Source organism: Canis aureus, chromosome 30 (assembly GCF_053574225.1).
Source record: "Canis aureus isolate CA01 chromosome 30, VMU_Caureus_v.1.0, whole genome shotgun sequence".
Classification (NCBI taxonomy): Eukaryota; Metazoa; Chordata; class Mammalia; order Carnivora; family Canidae; genus Canis; species Canis aureus.
The window spans coordinates 27527834-27548893 of NC_135640.1; positions in this window are offsets into that span (position 1 = coordinate 27527834).

The window sequence follows — 21060 nt, forward strand, 5'->3', positions numbered from 1 at the left end:
TATGATGCGATGCATTACAAGACTGGAGAATGGTTGAGATGGATATAACCAGAGTAAACTATGTGCAATTTCCCTAAAAGCAAAGGAAATGGGAAATAAGGCTGTCATCACTAACTTATCAGTAATAGTGTTTCTATTTTGCCCTATAATACCCACCAAATGAACCAAGAGTTCTAGAATGACTGGTCAGGAGAGATTGTAAAATCAGCACAATTTGCTGCCCAAAACAAACTATTTGCCTCTGACTCATATATTGGTACTGGAAGTAACCCACTGTTTTTTCTCATTCTTCCGTGTGTGTGTGTGTGTCTGCACACGTGCTCATGCTTGCGTTTGCATATATGTGTGTGTGTTATAACTTAATGGCTTCTTTAGTTTTCCCTTCTATCTGGTTGAGGTTAGAACTGCTCCAGTCATGTTCCTAAGCTTCAATTACTATAAATTACAAAGTAAAAGAAACTCTGTTAAGTCCCAGATGACTCCTTGAGGTTTACACAATTTCAAAAATCCCTAAACAGAAACATTCAGAACCTTCATATAAGCCAATACAACTCTGTCTGCACTGAGCCAGTTCTGAAAACAAAACAAAACAAAAAAACAAAAACAAAAACAAACAAACAAAAAAACACCTTGTCACCAATTCTTAGGAGCTTAAAAAGATGTTTGTCTTACAACTAAAGGCATTATAATGACTGTTTGAGTAACTTTTCCAAAACAGAAAAGAAGCTACAAGATAACAATGTCTCCACCAGTGCAAGCAATCAGCCCATGACAGCTCTCTCACCAAAACAAAAAGTAGAAGCAGTTTCTACCCCTACTGTTGTAACCATCCAAATCTCAGCTCTCACTGCATCCAACAACCTCTGTACCTTAATAACGACCTTGCCCCAGATTTCACACTGTATAATCCCAAAGATAGCATCTGTCAGGAGGCACATATCTGAGTCCAGCTTTAATCTTTGAGGCACCGCAAACACGGTGTTCACAAATTGTAGGCAATAACAGTTACATGTCTCCTCTGCTTCCCACTGGATCCCTAGGCCCTCCCACAATGCATCCACACAGTAGGTGCCCATAAATTATGGAGACTTCTTACCTGTCTCCTACTTCTCAGCTGCAAAGAGGACATTTTATCTCTTCCTCCAACCAGAACCTCTTTGGTGAGCAATAAACCACTAGAGAAGCCTGAGAGGTAGCCCGGAGGGCTAACGATCCTGAGGGTAAAATCTAGAATTTTGATAGCAATGCCTTCATCAGTAAAAGCACTATAACATGCTATTGTATATGAGTGTGCCAGAGACAAGCAATATAAAACACATGCATTGAAATTGATCATGGGAGGCCTCCTATTGTGTGCCTTGAAGTTGTATCTTCTAATTTCTAAGGCTGACTCTTGTTACTGTAATCTCAAGGAAAGATGGCATTTCAATTTTAAGCAAAAACTCAAGGATAAGGAGGCTTCATGATCCTTTGCCATTGGGAGTATTTACATGGACAAGTATGAGCAATAAACACTACTGTATTTGGCATAAAGTCCCTTATTTTTGTGGGCTGGGAGTTGGGGTGACTGGGTGATGGGCACTGAGGGGGACACTTGGCGGGATGAGTGCTGGGTGTTATGCAAACTGAACTCCAATAAATTTTTTTTTAAAAAGTCCTTTCTTTTTACAACAGGCTCTTTCAAAAACTAGAAAAAAAAACACATGATTTTCACATAATTTTGGTATCTAAATGTATTGTTGATGTTTGCTAATTTTATTATCAGTAAATCTATCCCTGGGCTCCTGTCACCCCAGGAATTGTCTGTGTCTCCACCCTTCACCCCAGGAGGGAAGGTCAGAGAATAGCAAGGGGTAATAGCTGATTGAGAGGAAGCCCTTAGCCACTTCCTATGTTACTATTCAATTAGCAAGAAAAAGCCAGCTTTAACGTCATCATTTGTGCCTTGACCCAGTGACTGTCCATTAAGTAGAGGAAGGGCAAAGCCTATCAGTAGCTTAGCAACCAGCACATTTCCCTTCCCACTTGAGGTGAGCAGCTTTTCAGAAGAAATTCCGGCCCAATTGACGTCCATCTGGCTGAGTAGTTTCCTTCCTCTACTCAAATAGAAAGATCCTACAATTATCCATTTACCCCTGGTCTAGATGTCAGGGTTGAGACTCATTAAAAGAAATCTTATCCAATTGGATGAATTTCAAGAAAAGAATATAGTCCTAAATTACAGTCTATAAAATACAATTTCATTCATCACTATCTTTATTCCCCCCTTCTCCATAGCTCTTATAGCCTATTTGTCCTTTTCCTACAGGATGCTTTTCCCTAAACTTTCTAAAAGTGAAGCAGCAGATGAAAAAGAAGCAATAAAAGTACATGAATTGAAATCTGCCCAAACTGAGTGTTTTGTCCTTCAGAGCAATACAAGATATCCTGAGTCTTCTTTATAATACCATGGGTGAAGAAAATTTCAAGACAATATTTGTGGGTAAATGCATTGTCCCAAATGGACTAGGCATTATCCTAAAAAAAAAAAAAAAAAAGATGACTAGACATCATTCTAGAAAATGTTTGAAATAGCACAAGTTTCAAAGCAGTTTTATTTTTATTTTTTTAATTTTTATTTATTTATGATAGTCACAGAGAGAGAGAGAGAGAGAGAGAGGCAGAGACACAGGCAGAGGGAGAAGCAGGCTCCATGCATCGGGAGCCCGACATGGGATTCGATCCCGGGTCTCCAGGATCGCGCCCTGGGCCAAAGGCAGGCGCCAAACCGCTGCGCCACCCAGAGATCCCTCAAAGCAGTTTTATAACAGATTAAAGGAAATGGATGAAACTAAGTTTTACTTTGCAGAAAAAATACATTTTTGAGAAATATTAATGTAATTTGGTTTTAGAAAATGTTGTATTATACCTGGACTTTTTACTCCCTTCTTCATTGGCTGTAAAATGCTATTCTCTGAAACAGGTGGAAAAATATGCCTTTTGTTATACAACAGGCTTTAAAAGTAACAGAATTTATTATAAGATTATGCTGTGATTTTAAATATATTCTAAGTTCTAGCCAAAAAATATGATTTATTCTACTAACTGACAAAAAAAAAAAAAATGTTTGTGTCGAATAGTGATTTGCATGCATGCAAATGGAGGTAAATTTCATTAAATCTCCATACTGTAATGTTGTCAAACTTTTCTGAAATATCTAATCTGTCCAGATCTTGACTTCCAAAGGAGACAGTCACATCTTTGCTTACAAATAAGATTTAGAATATGTAAACAGTAAAAAAAAAAAAAAAGAATATGTAAACAGTGGGCCCTTACAGGTAAATTAATTGAAAAACACTCTATCAAAAACAAAATTCCTTAATACTGATGATTTGCCTTTTATACATAGAGAAATGGTATCTTAGTCTATTAAAGTTTTTCTCCCCCATAAAACCTACAGTATTTAGTACTTGGTCAGTTTGTTTAACCTCACTTCCTGCTTCCCGGTTTTATGCCAAGGTCCCAAAGAGCAGGAGTTGGAAATGAGGAAAAGTGAAACAAGAAATGAGGTAAAAGTTGGTCATAATTTTAGGCAATCAAAAAAATTTTTAAAAAGGCATAATTTTAGGGGGTTCAATCCATTGACACATTAGAATTGTTTGCCTGAATGAAGGAAAACAGGTTTATCCACTGGCTTATATCCTTTATTGGTCAAGGATAGCTCCAAGAGATGTTAACTTTCCTAAATTTCTAGCTTTGTTTAAACATCTGTGTCAAGAATTCTCCTCACCCTGTCAGAGAAGCCTGGGAAAGAAACTAAGAGACTCTTAGCAGAGCATATTAAGATGCCTTTACAGTGAACACAAGAGCTGTCCTATATGTCCATCCCTTTTCTGTTTTGATCCACCTAATGGGCTCCATTGAGTCAAGTCCATCCCAGAGGCTTCAGGGAAGAGACCAGCCACCATCTATTCCAAAGCCTTAGCACTGAAGAGTTTAGAGAATAAGCTCTGCTTAGACCTCAGTTGCTTTCTTTTTTTCTTTCTTTTTTTTTTTTTTTTTTTGAAGATTTATTTATTCATTCATGAGAGACAGAGGCAGAGACACAGGCAGAGGGAAAAGCAGGCTCTTCACAGGGAGCCCGATGTGGCACTCCATCCCAGGACCCCGGGACCACAACCCCAGCCAAAGGCAGACACTCAACCGCTAAGCCACCCAGATGTCCTTGCTTTCTATTTGTTGAACTGTGATTTTTACAATCAGCACTGGACATAAAAGCACCACGAAATGTCCTGGTGAATGAGTTTAAAAAGTAATCCTACTGACCCTCATTTGTAGCAGCAACCCTAGCTTTTTTTGGTATTCAGGCTATATTACCCCCCCAGTGATACCTCAACTTTTTTAATCTGCTCCTTCCTGGTGCAATGTGGCCTGGTTCTAGCATGTGACTCAGTGGATCCTTTCTGAGTGGGATGTCAGTTTCCCAATAGAACACACTGATTTTTTTTTTTTTTTTTAATGTGTCAAGGTAACTAGCTACAGTCTCCAGCTATTCAATGAAACGCTGGTGTAAGTGTTGCTGTGAAGATATCTTATAGATATGCTTAAAGTCCACATTTATTTGACTTTTAAGTAAGAGAGATTGGTTTAGATGACTTGAGGATTGATTCAATCACTTGAAAGGCCTTAAGAGCAGAGAGGAGGTTGTCTTGAGGAAGAAAAAATTCTGCTGGTGAACAGGAGCTGCAGCCTGCTTTTTCCTGGTGATCTGCCCTATAGATTTCTAACTTTTAGACTTACCTAGCCTGCCCTCACAATTCACATGCTTTATTAATATCATCAACTTTTATTCCCTTCTATCACACATATTTTGACCTATAATATAGCAAGTTTTCATAATTCTTGCTAAGATATGAGCTAGACTTGTAATAGACACAATGTTAACTAATAGAGCTTCAAGTGTAACAGACTTTGACTAAAAATTTACTAGACAAGATTTCTAAGAATAAAACTAAAATGATGGGATGACAGGTGGTAGTTTGGTATTTTTATTTTAGCCATTTCTTTTGCCAGATTCAATAAGGAATTAATTAAATATCCCTTTGGAACCCAAACCACTTTAGTGACTAATGGCACTTCAAACTAAAATTGAGCATTTTAAAATTGAAACATCCCATGGGTTAGATATTTTCTACTGAAATATGATCAGCTACTGTGAAAGCTTATTTCTCTCCTTAGACCTATAATTAAATGATAGGTCTCAAGCTAATGGTATTGATGTAAATGAAGAATATTTTTATAAGTTCTGTAGGCATTAATGTCACTAAATGACAGAGAATCGGGGTACTTTAAATTTAGCTAATTGATTTAACATGATCAAGCGATTTATGAGTCAAAATCAGTATGAAGGAATATCTTTTTATTAAATCCTAATATTTGTATTTATTTAATATATACTATAAATAGTAAATTTATAATTTACAAATGTATAAGTATATATGCTGTCAAAAACCAACCTCCATGCTTCGGAGCCAAAATACAATGCAAAGACAGAATTTGGAATAAAAAGGAATAATAGGGATCCCTGGGTGGCGCAGTGGTTTAGCGCCTGCCTTTGGCCCAGGGCGCGATCCTAGAGACCTGGGATCGAATCCCACATCGGGCTCCTGGTGCATGGAGCCTGCTTCTCCCTCTGCCTGTGTCTCTGCCTCTCTCTCTCTCTGTCTCTGTGTGACTATCATAAATAAATAAAAATTAAAAAAATTTAAAAAAAAGGAATAATAATCTTATTGTTCTGCCAGTCAAAGGAGGTGCAGCAGGCTCTGGCCTTCAAAAAAGTGCAAGCCTTCTTGGAGGACGGGGCTAGGGCATTGTATGGGGAAATACAGCATTTAGCTGGTTTCAACCTGAATTGTGTATGCACTGCCAGCTTCATTAGTGGTTTTCTGGGTGGTACCAGGTTCCTGAAACAAAAGGCTAAGAAGGGAGAAGGGAATGTTTGCTGAAGAGAAGAAAAAGGTTACCTTAAACTCCAGCTTTGCTGAAGCATTAATGTAGCCATTTTGATTTTTGTCCAGCTTTATGCTTCTAATGGGTTTCATATCTAGATATATCCTAATTATATAATCACACATGAAATAGAATTACTCTCAAAGAACTGAGATAGTATCTATATTTGTAACCAACAGCTCCCCATATATTAATGGCTTAATCCAGCAGAACTCAACATTTTACTTATGCTACATATACCATGAGGGTTAGCAGATCACTCCGGCAACATAAAGGCCTGCATGATGGAAGCTCCACCATCACATGGCATCACTCTAATTTATATCATGTATCTCATCATCTTATAACTATGGGTTTTGCAAATATATAATATATATACATATATATATATATACATATATATATATATATATATAACATCATTCTATATCATAACAGAGCATTTTACTACCCAAAAGTCCCCTCTGCTCTGCTTAGTCACCAGCTCCCTAACTCTAATCTCTGGCAACCACTCTTATTTCTACTGTCTCGATAGTTTTGCCTTTTCTAGAATGTCAGAGTTGGAATCTTATAGTAGGTAGCCTTCTCAGATTGGCTTATTTTAACTAGTAATATGCATTTAAGTTTCTTCCATGTCTTGAAGCACCTGGGCAGCTCAGTTGGTGAAGTGGTTAAGCATCTTATTGACTCTTGATCTCAGCTCAGATCATGACCTCAGGACAGAAGATCAAGCCCTTTGTGGGGCTCTGCACTCATTGGGGGAGTCTGCTTAACGTTCTCTCTCTCCCAGTCCCTCTATATTCCCCCCAGATGAGCATGTGTTTGTTCTCTCTCTCTCAAATAAATAAATCAATCTTAAGGGAGAAAAAAAGATTCTTACATGTCTTTTCATGGCTTGATAGCTCTTTTGGGTGTCTGTCTAAATAATATTCCATTTTCTGGATATATAGTTTTTCGTTCACCTGCTAAAAGACATCTTGGTTGCTTTGAGAAATTAAGAACAAAGCTTCTATAAGCATTTATATGTGTAGGCTTTTGTATGGACACATGTATTCAACTTCTTTGTGTAAACATCAAGCAGTGCAACGGGATCATATGGTAAGAGTATTTTTAGTTTTACACAAAACTGACAAACTTGTCTCCGAAGTGCTGTTCTATTTTGAATTCCCACCAGCAATGAATAAAAGTTCCTGTTGCTCTGCATTCTCTCCAGCATCTGGCATCCTTGGTGTTTGGGATTTTGGTTCTTCTAATAGATGTGTAGTAGCACCTCACTGATGCTTTAATTTACATTTCCCTCATGAAATATGATGTGGAGCCTCTTTTCATATACTTACTTCCCTGTATATCTTCTTTGGTGAGATATCTGTTAAGGTCATTGCCCACCCCACCCCCCCAAACACACACACACAAACTTTTTTTTCCTTAAAGAGGGAAAGAGAAGAGGGATGGGGAGAGGCACAGGGAGAGGGAGAGAGAAAACCCTAAGCAGGCTCCATGCCCAGCACAGAGCCTGACTTGGGGCTCCAGCTCAGGACCCTGAGATCATGATCTGAGCCCAAATCAAGAGTCAGACACTTAACTATCTGAGCCACTCAGGTACCTCTACCCATTCTTAGATCTACAGCCCACTTCAATATTCCTTTGCTCTCCATTCCTACACACAGAACTCCCATATTCACTCCCAAAGAAGTATACCCCAAGGCCTCATCTGTCATTAACTCCTGCTCAAACACAAGATTCCTGGGTGATATGTAGTTGATTTACAAATGAATGAAAACACATGATCAAACAAGCCAAATAATTACTCATAATATTTTAGTGTCTCTAAAAATAAAAAAAAAATATAACAACAGCTGTAAGAATTTGAGATATGAGTATCTGAAGTTATTTGTAGATTTATATAGTAAATAAGCAATAAAATAAGCATCAGTTCTAAAAATTATGTCCAGTAAAAGATTTTCATAATAATTCTTTAAAAAGTTATGATTCATGAAGAATAAAATAATATTGATAATACCTTTGTGGGGGGATCCCTGGGTGACTTAGCGGTTTAGCTCCTGCCTTCAGCCCAGGGCATGATCCTGGAGTCCTGGGATTGAGTCCTACACTGAGCTCCCTGCATGGAGCCTGCTTCTCCCTCTGCCAGTGTCTCTGCCTCTCTCTCTCTCTCTTTCTCTCTGTGTCTCTCATGAATAAATAAATATAATCTTTAAAAAAATTGATAATACCAGGAAATAAGAATAAAATATTAACAGAATAAGATACAAAAAAGCTTATATAAATAAGAGGTTTCTCTAAGTTTCCTAACACTAATATGATGATTAGAGTATGAGATAATATATAAATTAATGTATTTAATTTGATTTTTCATTCTTCCATCACATTTTGACCTTCATGAAATGTAAAGTTGCTAGTATAATAGGGTACTTTGTGTTACTTTACTTTTTTTGTTGCCTTTATTTTTTTGGCATTTCAACAATTGAAATGGAATAAATGACTATATTAACTATTGTTTCCCATATACTGATCAAGGGTGTGAGCTGTTCAACAGTCATTTTTGCCTTTGGGATTTCTTTAAAATTGAAGGTGAGAAAGAATAGCAGGATAACCATTGAGTAATATTCTAAGTTAGTGAAATAAATAGCACTGATTCATCTTGTGACTCTTATAAGCCCTATGTGGAAACAGGGTCATGTAATGGAAACTGTACATAACAACTGCTTTATTTCTTTTTCTTTTCTTTTCTTTTCTTCTTCTTCTTCTTCTTTTTTTTTTTTTTTAGAATGAGGGTGTTAAAGGAATTCCTCAATAAACACAAATATCAGTTCACCCAACTTGCTGAATATAATGTAAATGCAAGACACCTTAATATTTTCACAGTATTAAACATCAGTGTATAAGAAAAGTAATGAATGCATTTTCAATTAAAATTATACATGTGTTAAAAAACAAAATTCAACCGAGCAAATTTGAAGATCTAATTGGCTTGATTAAACAATTCATGAGTCAGGCAGCATCTCATTTTACAAGCAGAGGAGAGTTCCAGAGGTTACATAAAATGGGAAGTTTTTATAGGAAGGAGCATGGAGCAAGAAAGTTATTAGCAAAAGAAAAGAAAGAATTGTTTCAGGCTCCATCACCTTCCTTTACTGGGAAGGGCAGGGGTCTTATTATGTGGATTACCTCATCTTCCTTTGGGGAATGGAGAAGGCCCATGGGACAGATGCTGATGCTGATCAGCAAATTCCTGACTGATTGGTTATGACTACATTTCTGAAGGAGGTTGAAACTGCCATTAAGTTAGGTACTAAACCTGGGTTTGGTGACTGCACTTAACTGACACCATTTTGGGCCTGTGGTTTTCTTTCTTTTTTTTTTTTTTTCTTTTTTAAATTTTTATTTATTTACTTATGAGAGACACACAGAGAGAGGCAGAGACATTGGCAAAGGGAGAGGCAGGCTCCCTGTGGGGAGCCCGATGTGGGACTCCATCCCGGGACCCTGGATCATAACCTGAGCAGAAGACAGATGCTCGCAAGTTGAACTCCAATAAAATAATAATAATAATAATAATAATAATAATAATAACCTCAAAAATACTAGCAAAAAAAAAGAGAAAGAAAGAAAGAAAGAAAGAAAGAAAGAAAGAAAGAAAGAAAGCAAGCAGATGCTCAACCACTGAGCCACCCAGCTACTCCCTCTGGTTTTCTTTTTGACACTTGTTAACTATCATCACAGTAAAAAATATGAGGGATACAAATTTACTATATGGAAGTACTTTAGAGGTATCACTTAGAATTGATTAAAGACTGAATGTAATATACTATCTCCATCTGAAAGTTATGTTGAAACCATAGTAGGCTTCCCATCTCTATATTATGTTTCATAAAAGAAAATTTATTTAATATGTTCTGTGTTCATACTGTAGACATCACTAATCAGTTATATTCTTTGTTAAATATATGGGACTAAAGTTTAGGAAAAGCTCGTGAAACCCAGTTAACTTCTGTCCATTGCCAGCTCCTGGGACTGCCCTTTTTACTGAGGAGATGCCAAATGAATGCCAGCGGTTACAAAGGTATATGAATAAAATTAGTATTCCAAGTCCGATTTAAGCCTCAGGATAAAACTGTACAGAAAAAGTGAATGTTACTTACCTAGTTTTGCCTACTATAGGCACTGAAAATTAAAATACAGTAATTTGGTAGGACTTATTTAGTTCCTACATGCCTTCATATAATTACCTTGTATAGGGCAAAGTATTCCTTAACTTTGGAGATCAAAAGGGAACTTATGATCATGGCTAGCCACATCTGAGAAAAATCCATCCCCTATTCTACTAAAAAACAAGCAAATAAAGAAACAAACTCAAAGTAGATGGATCAACACATATATACACATATATAAAGGCTAAAGAATTTTCTCATATAGTACTATCTATCGTTCCTTATCATAATGCTATAGATTATGTTAAGGGAACAGTCCACATGTTTGGTCAGGATTCTCTTCTATGGATTTCAGTTCTTGTCCCAAGAAATCTGGTCTGCGGTCTATGCTGGGATGAGCATCCTCCCTCCTTTCCTCTCTTCTTTCTTTCTTTTTTCCTTCCTTCTTTTTTCTTTCTTTCTTTCTTCTTTCTCTCTTTCTTTTTTCTCTTTCTTCTTTCTTTCTTTCTTTCTTTCTTTCTTTCTTTCTTTCTTTCTTTCTTTCTTTCTTTCTTCTTTCTTTCTTCTTCTTTCTTTCTCTCTTTCTATCTTTCTATCTTTCTTCTTTTCTTTCTTTCCCTCATCACTAAGATACAATCATTGCATGTGTTTGTTCAGAGCTTGGACCACAAATATCTCTCCCTCTTTATTTGATGACCACTGGCTCTGCCAAATCTGGCTGAGGCACACTTGCTCTGTCGTACTACTGCAGGCACTTTCTGGGTTTTCCTTCTACTCTGAATGGTGCCTGATGCTAACAGTTTTGTTGTCTTCCTCTTTTTCTGAGGATATCTTATCAGGAAAGTCACTGCTGCCTACCCCATCTAAAGCAAATCTCTATCATTGACTCAGTCCTTTATTAGATTCCTTCATGTCACATCACAATGAATATTTGCTTTATTTATGTGTTGCTGTGTTTTTGTCTATTTTGTCTATTAGAATTTAGGTATCATGAAGGCAGGGATCTTTTCTATCATATTATTGCCCCAACACCTAACACTGACACAGAATATAGGCTCAGTAAATCATCCACTGATTAATTGATTATCATTGTTGATGTAACTTTATGCAGACGTACTCAGTGAGCTAACCAACTTGGTGAGTTGGCCTTGTTTGTAAGCCATTCTTGATTTTTTGTGGAACTTTGGCTGGGTGCAAATCACGAGGTTTTCAAGAGGACAAGGGTTTTGTACCATTATTACTTAGCCTCTGTAAGGACAAATGTAACCTGCCAGGGAATATCACCTAAAGGCAATTCTCTGAAGAAGTCAAGGTGTACTGCAAACACTCCAGAGACCAGGCCAGTAAAGGGAATCTGGGAAGGGCCGGAATAGTGCTGACTACCACCCTTTTGGATGAATCAATAATACAGTTCAGGAAGCAATATCCTTTAAAAAATACTCATTAATTGTATATCTTCAGGATACTTTTGAGACTGAGAACTTATGAAATGTTTAATTAAAGCAAACTGGCAGCCATAAAATAAAAAGAAATCAGGTTCTGACCTTTAATAATAAAAGTGAGTTTGATTTCATTTTCTTTGATAATAATTTCACAACCAATTTGGAGGAAAAAATGATGCTTGTTTATTAGTCAATAAATATAATTCTGAAGGACTGAAAGTATATCCAAGAGTACTTATATTGTCTTAAGAAGTGATTTTTGCGTTAAAAATTCATGATATGAAACTTGGAACACTCAAATTTGGCTAATGGCAGGGGACCCACTTCTTTGATGAAGTAATTGAGATCTGGATATTTTCACCATGGGAAAAAAAAAAAAAAGTGATCCCTCCAATTTTTCACTGTGAGGGAGCCAGTCCTTTGGACATGATGTTCCCTTTTCTTGAAGAAACATATTTTAAATAGTGGAAAATAAACTGCTGCTCCAGATTTGTTTTTAAAATGTTTTAATACCTTGTTACAGTTTTGTATGAAATATCTATGGTTAAAAGAATATTAGGATGGAGTCAATGATGCAACTTTGTTGGTTTGGAGTTGGCAAGATGAATTTCTGGAAACAAAAGATGAGCTGTTAAAATTAAAATTGTTGTAATATGTGTTAAATATAAGGAAAATAATTTTCCCTTAGTACATATATTTCTCTTTTGATTGGACAAATTTTTACCAAGTATGTCTACCATTTTGATTAAAATAATCTGGCAACCCTCAGGTATAGCTGCCCCAGTGAGAAAAAGATGAAAAACATCATTCTTGCAAATATCTTGTATGATTTCAGAATGTTAGGGTCCTACATCTGTAAAAGTAGGAAGTAAATGTCTAGTAACATAGTTCTATTAATCTCCTATTACAATACTTTTAATGAAGTTAAACTTTCTTCTACAGGTTTTTATACCTTTTGCTCTGAAGACCATTTTCCCTCTGGATTAATTTTAAAATGCAAAAATACTCAAACAATTACATTACATCATCAGCTACAGTGATGACATCACCACATGCTATGTAACCTCTGGAAAATTCCATTATACACTTGTAAGAGGATGAGAGTAAAAAATATAAATTATGTCTTAACATTATTAAAAACCCTCAAAAGCATTGAGCCTGGGTGGCTCAATCGGTTAAGCATCTGCCTTCAGTTCAGGTCATGATCCCAGGGTCCTAGGATCTAGCCCCACATGGCAGTTCCTGCTCAGCAGGGAGTCTACTTCTTCCTCTGATCCCCCCCCCTACCACAGTGCTCTCTCTCTCAAATAAATAAATAAATAAAATCTTAAAAAAACAAATTCCCACAGTTCTGTCCTCCTAGATCTACTAGGAGGATCTACTGTCCCCACTGTGGTCTTTGACAAAGAAACTGAGAACAGTAGTTTGACCAGAGAGTTTAAGAAGTTGAATAGAAGCTAGAGATTAAGAGTTACCCGACATTTTTCTCTTCTTTATTTCAACTTAACATAATTAAACTGTCATTGCTGTAGAACTAAGAAGTATTATTTGGCAAATAATTGATTACAGTATTATATATAATTGTATGTGTTCATGATCTCCCAATATTAGTATATATTTTCTTGCCTAATTACTTCTTATCTTTTGTTGTTAATAGCAAAAGTAAATATTTAATTGAATAAAATACCACTTACTTAAAGGTAATTATCCAAGCTCTTGGATATTTATGAATATCATCATAATAACTATGAATATTAGTTCATATTTCTTAATCAGAAATATTGATTCTAAGTAATCTCATTTAAACTCATACTATTTAAAGCTCTAAATTGAGACACACAGTATATCTGTTTTCAAAGGCTTTCAGATCTGTTCAAGAAAATGGATAAATACAAAAATAACTATGACCAAGTCAGATTATGTTCAGTACTCATCTGCTTGTACTATCAAGAACACCTTCTGGAAGGAATAAACTTTTTAAAATGTGATTTGCATTGATATACAATAAAATGGTTGCAGTTTAGTAGTTCTTGTAACGAATTTACATTGTAATTAATGATCTCGATGACTCAGACTTTCTACACCCAGTCTCATTTTTACAAAAGAGATGCATAAAGACAATAAATTTTCCAACTAAATGTGTTGTATATGAACCTGTAGATTGTTTAGATAATTATAAGAAAAGATAAAGACATTAAGAATAGTCTTTTACTTAGGTATAGAGAGACTGATTTAATTTATGGCCAGAACTGAAAGTTTGAATTCAGACATTACTCATTTTTAATTAGCATGTTACTAAGAAATTCAGGTGATACAAAATAAAGGAAAGCTCATTTGGCAGAGAGTTCAAAGAATATTTATTTAAGCCACACCAAAAAATAATGCAATAAATAGTTTCTAAAGAAATGTATCATAAGAAGGAAGTATCTAGAATTTCTAACAAAAGCGTGAAACTAAAATATCCCTCTAGGGTTTATGCTCAGACTATTACAGACTGAATTTCAGTCACAACCAGATCAGAAGATGAAAATTTAGAAGTTAGATAAGTACCTACCTTTAGAGGTTTTTTTTTTTTTTAATATAATTTAGGAATGTATCTAAGGGAGTTTATATTCTTTGATATCTTTCCTTAGCAAATAACTTCACATTTATGTAAAAAGGAATGCATTTGAATTAATGAAACATGGCATGTTATATTCTAAAGAGAAATTCAACATATGCTGTTTTCTTACGACTTATATAACAGACATCAGTTGATCTGAACTATAATCACATTGTCCTTTCAGTTTACAAATGTCTTCATTATACATTTGCATTGAGCCTCATAGCTGTACTGACAAATAAATATTATTATTATGTTATTATTGTCAGTTTTAACTTTGAGGAGACTCAGGTTTAGGAAAATTGAGTGCCTTACCATAAACTACACAGCAATGTGACCCAGGTCTTCTGACTCTTCATTCTAGTATTATTTTCCCCATGACACCACAGCTTTGTCTAGACAGGGTGACCAATATGCCATCCCTTCTGGCTCTCTCATCCCCTTGGGAAATGAAAGACTTAATGGTTTAACCTCATCAGTGGCCTTATCAAAACCTAAGCAGTCAAAGAAAATCTCACCATCTCTTCCCTTGGAAGTCTCTTATTTACTTGCTAGTAACTAAAATACTGTGTGTGTGTGTGTGTGTGTGTGTGTGTGTGTGTGTGTGTGTGTTTGGCTATGAGTTTTATTCCATTGCTACATATTAAAAGTTTCAATTAAAAAATGTGGTGGAGAGGTGAGTTAGGATGTATTCACACTGCAATTAAATAAAACAAAAATAAATCAACCAGAGTGAATTCCTGATAACAGGATAGCAGCAGAACTGCCATTTTAGCCAGGAGACCACACCTTTCCAGCATGCCAATAGTTCCTGGCTGAATGAAGAGTATCTTTCATCCCCAGGTGAGTCTCTGCCTGAACTAGTCTGAGATTTTTATCATCCAAGAAAATTTCGTTCTGGAAATAAGACAGGCTTGATAACCCTGAGATACCCATAATAAAGTATCTTAGAATGCAGATAACCTTTCAAAGCATCACTCAGTGCTCTGACAAATGGCTTTTATTAGTTTCAACCATATGAAATTGTCATTATTTTTAGTCCAAGACCAGTTTGACAATTTCATGTGGTTCAAATTAATACTTTGCTTATATGAGAAACAATAAGCTATTTCCATTGGGGGTATGAACTTTGGGATCCAAAGACTCTGTCATTCAAAAGGAACCACTTGCCCATGCTAATTAGGGCAAGTTAGTTAACGCTCAATGGACATGATTATAATAAAGATAGACCTCATAAAATTGTCTTGAGGATTGGCTGGAGCTATGAATATCTTTATATTTAGTACAGCAGTAGGCATCAGAGTCATATTCAACAAATAATAGACACTAAAGGGCTAATTTTGTTGAATTCCTACATCTTAACTTTGAATCCTATTTAACTTTCCCACTCAGAAAGACATAGTACGTACAGCTGATAAACCAAGACTACACCCCAATTTTTAGCTTATTCTTGCACTGTAGCCATATAACATCTTCCATATATGATGCTGGGAGGATAATTATCACAATGAGCTTGTTTAGTGCCAACATTAGAATTTGGCCTGAACCTGTTAATGCCAAAAAAGTTCTGTCCCATATGTGACTTAGGGGATAGAATACCTTTAGCACATGTATACATACACACTAAATTTTCAGTCACTCATAAATAATTCAACTTTTAATTCATGCATGGAAATGTTTTCAGTATACTATAATAAAGTCAGATGTCAAATATATGTGTAACTTCTAAAACCTCATTATACTATTTACCCTTGGCTATGGGCAATTACTCTTCCATATTCGTTCTAGCCTCAGACATTCTTTTGACACTATCAGCCTCAGACATTCTTTTGAAACTATCACTTCAAATTCACAAGGACACTATTAGTTTTTTCAGCCACTGGCCTCTTCATATTTTTGCTCTGACTACTGTCAAACATAGACTGTAAATTTCTTGAAGATAGACTCTATAATTCACTTTTTCATATGATTAGCACAGTCTTGCATATTACAAAGACCCTAATAATGTATGTTGAATGGAATTAATTTTACTTTCCAAATTATAAGCAGATAATTACAAAAGTAAATTTGTAAAATATATTGTTGGGACTTGGAACACAAGAAGAGTTTTTATTTGTTCATGTTTTAGAATATTTTATTTATTTAGTTGAGAGGGAGAGCACAAGCAGGGGAAGAGCAGAAAGAGAAGAAGAATCAAGACTCCCTGCTCAGTGGAGGCAGATGCTTAACCAACTGAGCCACCTAGGTGTTCCTTGTTTGTTTATTTCAAAAATGAATCACATATTGGGAATATTTGTTTTTAAATATTTTATTTATTTATTCATGACAGACACACACACACACACACACACACACAAAGGCAGAGACACAGGCAGAGGGAGAAGCAGGCTCCATACAAGGAGCCCGATGCGAGACTCGATTCCGGGACCCCAGGATCATGCCCCAGGCCAAAGGCAGATGGTAAAGCGCTCAGCCACCCAGGGATCCCCATATATTGGGAATATTTTTAATTCTTGATCAATAATGACCATTGACCCACATTGTAGCTGATATAGTACTACCAGGAAAAAAAAAATTGCTTGCAATTCTTAATGCTCTTCCAATTATCTTGAGTGCTGGATGCCAGGACTTCTTGCCTCTAAGTTATGATTCTTTTGCTCTCTGGGGACACCAGTAGTTACCTGGGTTGCTGAAAATAAATGTTTCAGTTGCCAAGGAGCCTTGGTTGCACCAGAGGAAGACTTTTTCAAGAGGAGAATTCTTTAAATTCTGACGTCCATATTTGTATTTATAAGAAACAATCTGGTGGCCCAACCTGAGCTGTACAATATGGTACCCAACAGCCACATATGTTTATTTACATTAAAGCATCAAGTAGATAAAGTTAAGTAAAATAAAAATTCAGTTTCTCAGTCACACTAAACGTATTTCAAATCCTTATAGCCACATGAAGCTCTGTCCTAGTAAATCAGACAGCACAGTAATTGAGCACTTTTTCATTTCATCTCATAAAGTTCTCTGGGGCAGCATTAGTCCAAACAATTAATGGCAGGCAACCACTTGATGTGCAGGGAGTAATTTATAACTCACATTATTCTAGAGAGTCAGTATAAGATCATGATCTCAGAAATGCCTTGGCAATTCTCAACTATTGGATGCATTAACTCATCTCTCCCACCTGGAGGTGGAATTCCAGCTTTTCTGTATTTGATATATACATTTGTGTACCATTAACAAGAAAACACAGATCTCTACTTCTAAAGATGAACCATAATTATCCTTTTAAGAACTCATCCCTCAGGCAGCCCAGGTGGCTCAGGGGTTTAGTGCTGCCTGAGGCATGATCCTGGAGGCCCGGGATTGAATCCCATGTTGGGCTCCCTGCATGGAGCCTGTTTCTTCCTCTACCTGTGTTTCTGCCTCTCTCTCCCTCTCTGTGCTTCTCATTAATAAATAAATACAATTAAAAAAAAAAAGAACTCATTCCTCATGCATTTTTTTCTTTACATTTTCTAACTCTCTTATGATTGGAATATAGAATTTTCATTACATATAAAAGTACTTTATGTGTGTTTATCAATCAATCAACTAAAGATACATAAAACAGAATTACAAGATAAAATCCAGAACTTTAGGTTTTTACTTAAAAGGCTGTCCAATCTTGGGAATATTGCATAACTTTTATTATCTTGCCCTTCTAAGATACAAGTATAAATTTTGATTTTTAGAAAATCCCCTCCACTATTATTAGTAGGACTGCTATGAGGAAAAATAACTCACAATTTCAGATTCTGAAATCTGGAAAATATAAAGTTTACCTCCAAAAAGGAAGATCCAATTTGATTTTGCCTTTTCAAGAAAATTATTTCCTGAAAGTTAAGTCCTCATTATTGACACATTTGGAAATCAAGACAATAAAAAGCAGCCAGCCACCACCCCCCTCCCCAAACTGCCACCTTGTTTGGCTCATATTTTCATCTATATATAGAATCTCTCAAGTAAGAGGAAATTGTGTCCTATGAGTGACCTCAGGGTTTTGGTAAATTACTTTCCTTCTATGTGAACTTTAAAACATGCATATAAATAGGAATGTGCATGAGCTTGCAAAGATATTGCTGGCATTCTGCATTTTCCTATAAAGTTATGTATGCCCCAGGCTAATGTCTAGCTGTATTTCATCCTAAGGTTAGTAGGATTTCATAAAATATTTAGACTTTCATAATAGGACTTTTAAATAGTTAATTTTTCAAGACAGTGGGGACTCTTTAAATGGTCTTTGACCATTTAAACAATTTTACCAGAAACGAGCAATAATTTGGCATTTGGTCTGGAAAATGAATCCTGCCCTTTGTCTAAATTTCTCCTTTGAGTGGCTTCCCCAGTCTTATTCCTGATTGATTACAATGTACCTCTCTGATATAATCTTGGAGAACATCCATTCTTAGAATTCTGAAATCTCAACTTTTGTGCCTTAATCATCAATTATCTTTAAAAAGTATTAATACAGCAATGCTTAACTCAACTGACAACATAGTCATTAGAAAAACAGAAAACAAAACAAAACAAAACACCAACCCAATTGAGCCAAAAACTATGTAGTTTGCTGTTCTTGATGATAGTGGTAATGGTGTTTAAATACATAGTGAAACATTCAAGAAAAATGATGCATAATCTTGACTGTATATTACATATCTTGAATGTTCACTTAGGTATAGAATTTTTTCCATCAAAGCCAACTAAATAAGAATTTTCTAAAATGTTACTACTTATAGTTAGCAAAATTTCCCTTAGCTTTAATTACCTAGATGCTTGAGAGGAAAGATAAATACTTTCTTTGACTACAAAGTATTCTTCAGACGTTTAGTAGCATTAAAGCAAACAAATTTTTAAGATATTATACTTCTTTTAAAATTTTACCTAGTTTTATGTATTTATGTATTTATTTGAGAGCGAAAGAAAGAGAGAGAGAGGGAGTTGGAGGGGCAGAGGGGCAGGGAGAGGGAAAGAGAATCCCAAGCAGACTCTGTGCTGAGCATAGTGCAGAGCGTAGACTCTAATGGGGGGCTCTGATCTCACTACCAGGAGATCATGCAGAGTCCAGTGCTCAACGTACTGAGCCATCCAGATTCTCCTAAGATATTCGATTTCTAAGGGCTGCTCTAAAGCTCTTGGTTTTATATCAATCTTGCAGGAGTATCTACCTTACATGACAGTCAGATAAATAGGTTCCCAGTATCTAAGTGAACTGTGTCATTGAAGAAGCTCAGTACCATACAAGATCACACTTCCTTCCTCTCTTCCTCCCTTTCTTCCTCCCTCCTTTCATATAGTCTATGATTATATGACTATAATTTAGAACCTATTGCATTTTATGACATCAAAGAATCAACCCCATAGCTATATCTATTTATTAGGGTTTTTTAAAAAAATAATTAATTCATTTATTTATTTTAGAGAGAGAGAAAGAGAGAGAGCAAGTGAAAGAGAAAGCATGAGCAGTGGGAAGGAGAAGAGGGAGAAGGAAAAGCAGACTCTTTACACTTAAGTAGGGAGCATGATGGAGGGCTCCATCCAGGCTTGATGAGGCTTGATATCAGGACTCCAGGATTATGACCTGAGTTGAAGGCAGATGCTTAACCAACTCAGCCACCCAGGTGCCCTACCCATTTATTAGTTTTAAATCATTTTTTTCGGGAAATAAATAGACCTGATTCCTTTCCCATGAGATTATATTTTTAAAATTTATTTTGCCTCTTTCTTTCTTTCTCTTTTTTGACTAAATATCACTCTTCACTCCAGATAGTTAATTTAGAAAAGTTAATTTAGACAATCAACACCAACCTAACATTGTACCATGTGCCACCAAAGGTGATGAGTTCTTCATGCGTGAGTATTAAATTTGAACAAATACTAATTTTGGCTAACTTGGAATCTTAGAAGTTTCAACCTTCATAACACATAGGATTTCAAGTAGATAATTTTTATATTTTGTTTAAGTCCTAATTTTCCATTGTTGTATGACATCAATAAGAGCATTATACTCTTTCCCAAATAACTAGATGGAAATTTACATAATTACTCAGTGTAGAATAGCATTTACTTCATAGGGTTATTTTTAGAGATAAATGAAATAATCTATATAAGGCACTGAGCACATCATCTGATTTTTAGTGAGTACTCAGAAAGTATTGGCTAATTATTTAAATTTTATTAATTACTCCCATTATTTTGTATAAGCTAAACTATAAGAGGTAGAGCTCAGTGACACCCTCTAGTTTATTTGTGTATCTGAAACACATGTGATTGTGACTTGTGGCTGGTATGTTTATTCTTAGTTGTCGAATGAGATGTGCATAGAGGCACAACAATCTCATGGTATAGAGAAAATCATCCCATTTTCAATGATAGATAGTAGTGAATCAGCTAGTTAATGGCATGATCAAATAAACCTGGAAATACCAGTCACTCCCACTATAGCACACAAATTGATCTGTTTATGGCTGGAATTAATACACACATTGTTCTTGAAACCACTCTATCACCACAAAATGTTGCTATAGATGAGACAGTTTAATCCTTCTTGAATTATGTGTTTTAGCTTATAGTATGGGAAAATAATATATAATTTAATAAGTAGTAATATTAAACCAAAGGAAGAGACTAAGAAACACTTCACCTGGTATTATCTGATTATTACTGATTATTGACACGGTCTCTATTTTTTTTAATAATGATAGGTATGTTTAATTTGTACACTTTATTTATATATCTTAAAATACATGGAATATTAATTTATATTTTAGGAACCTACTATTTGAGATTAAATTTTAATTTTGTATTCATATGAATAATGTTCAAT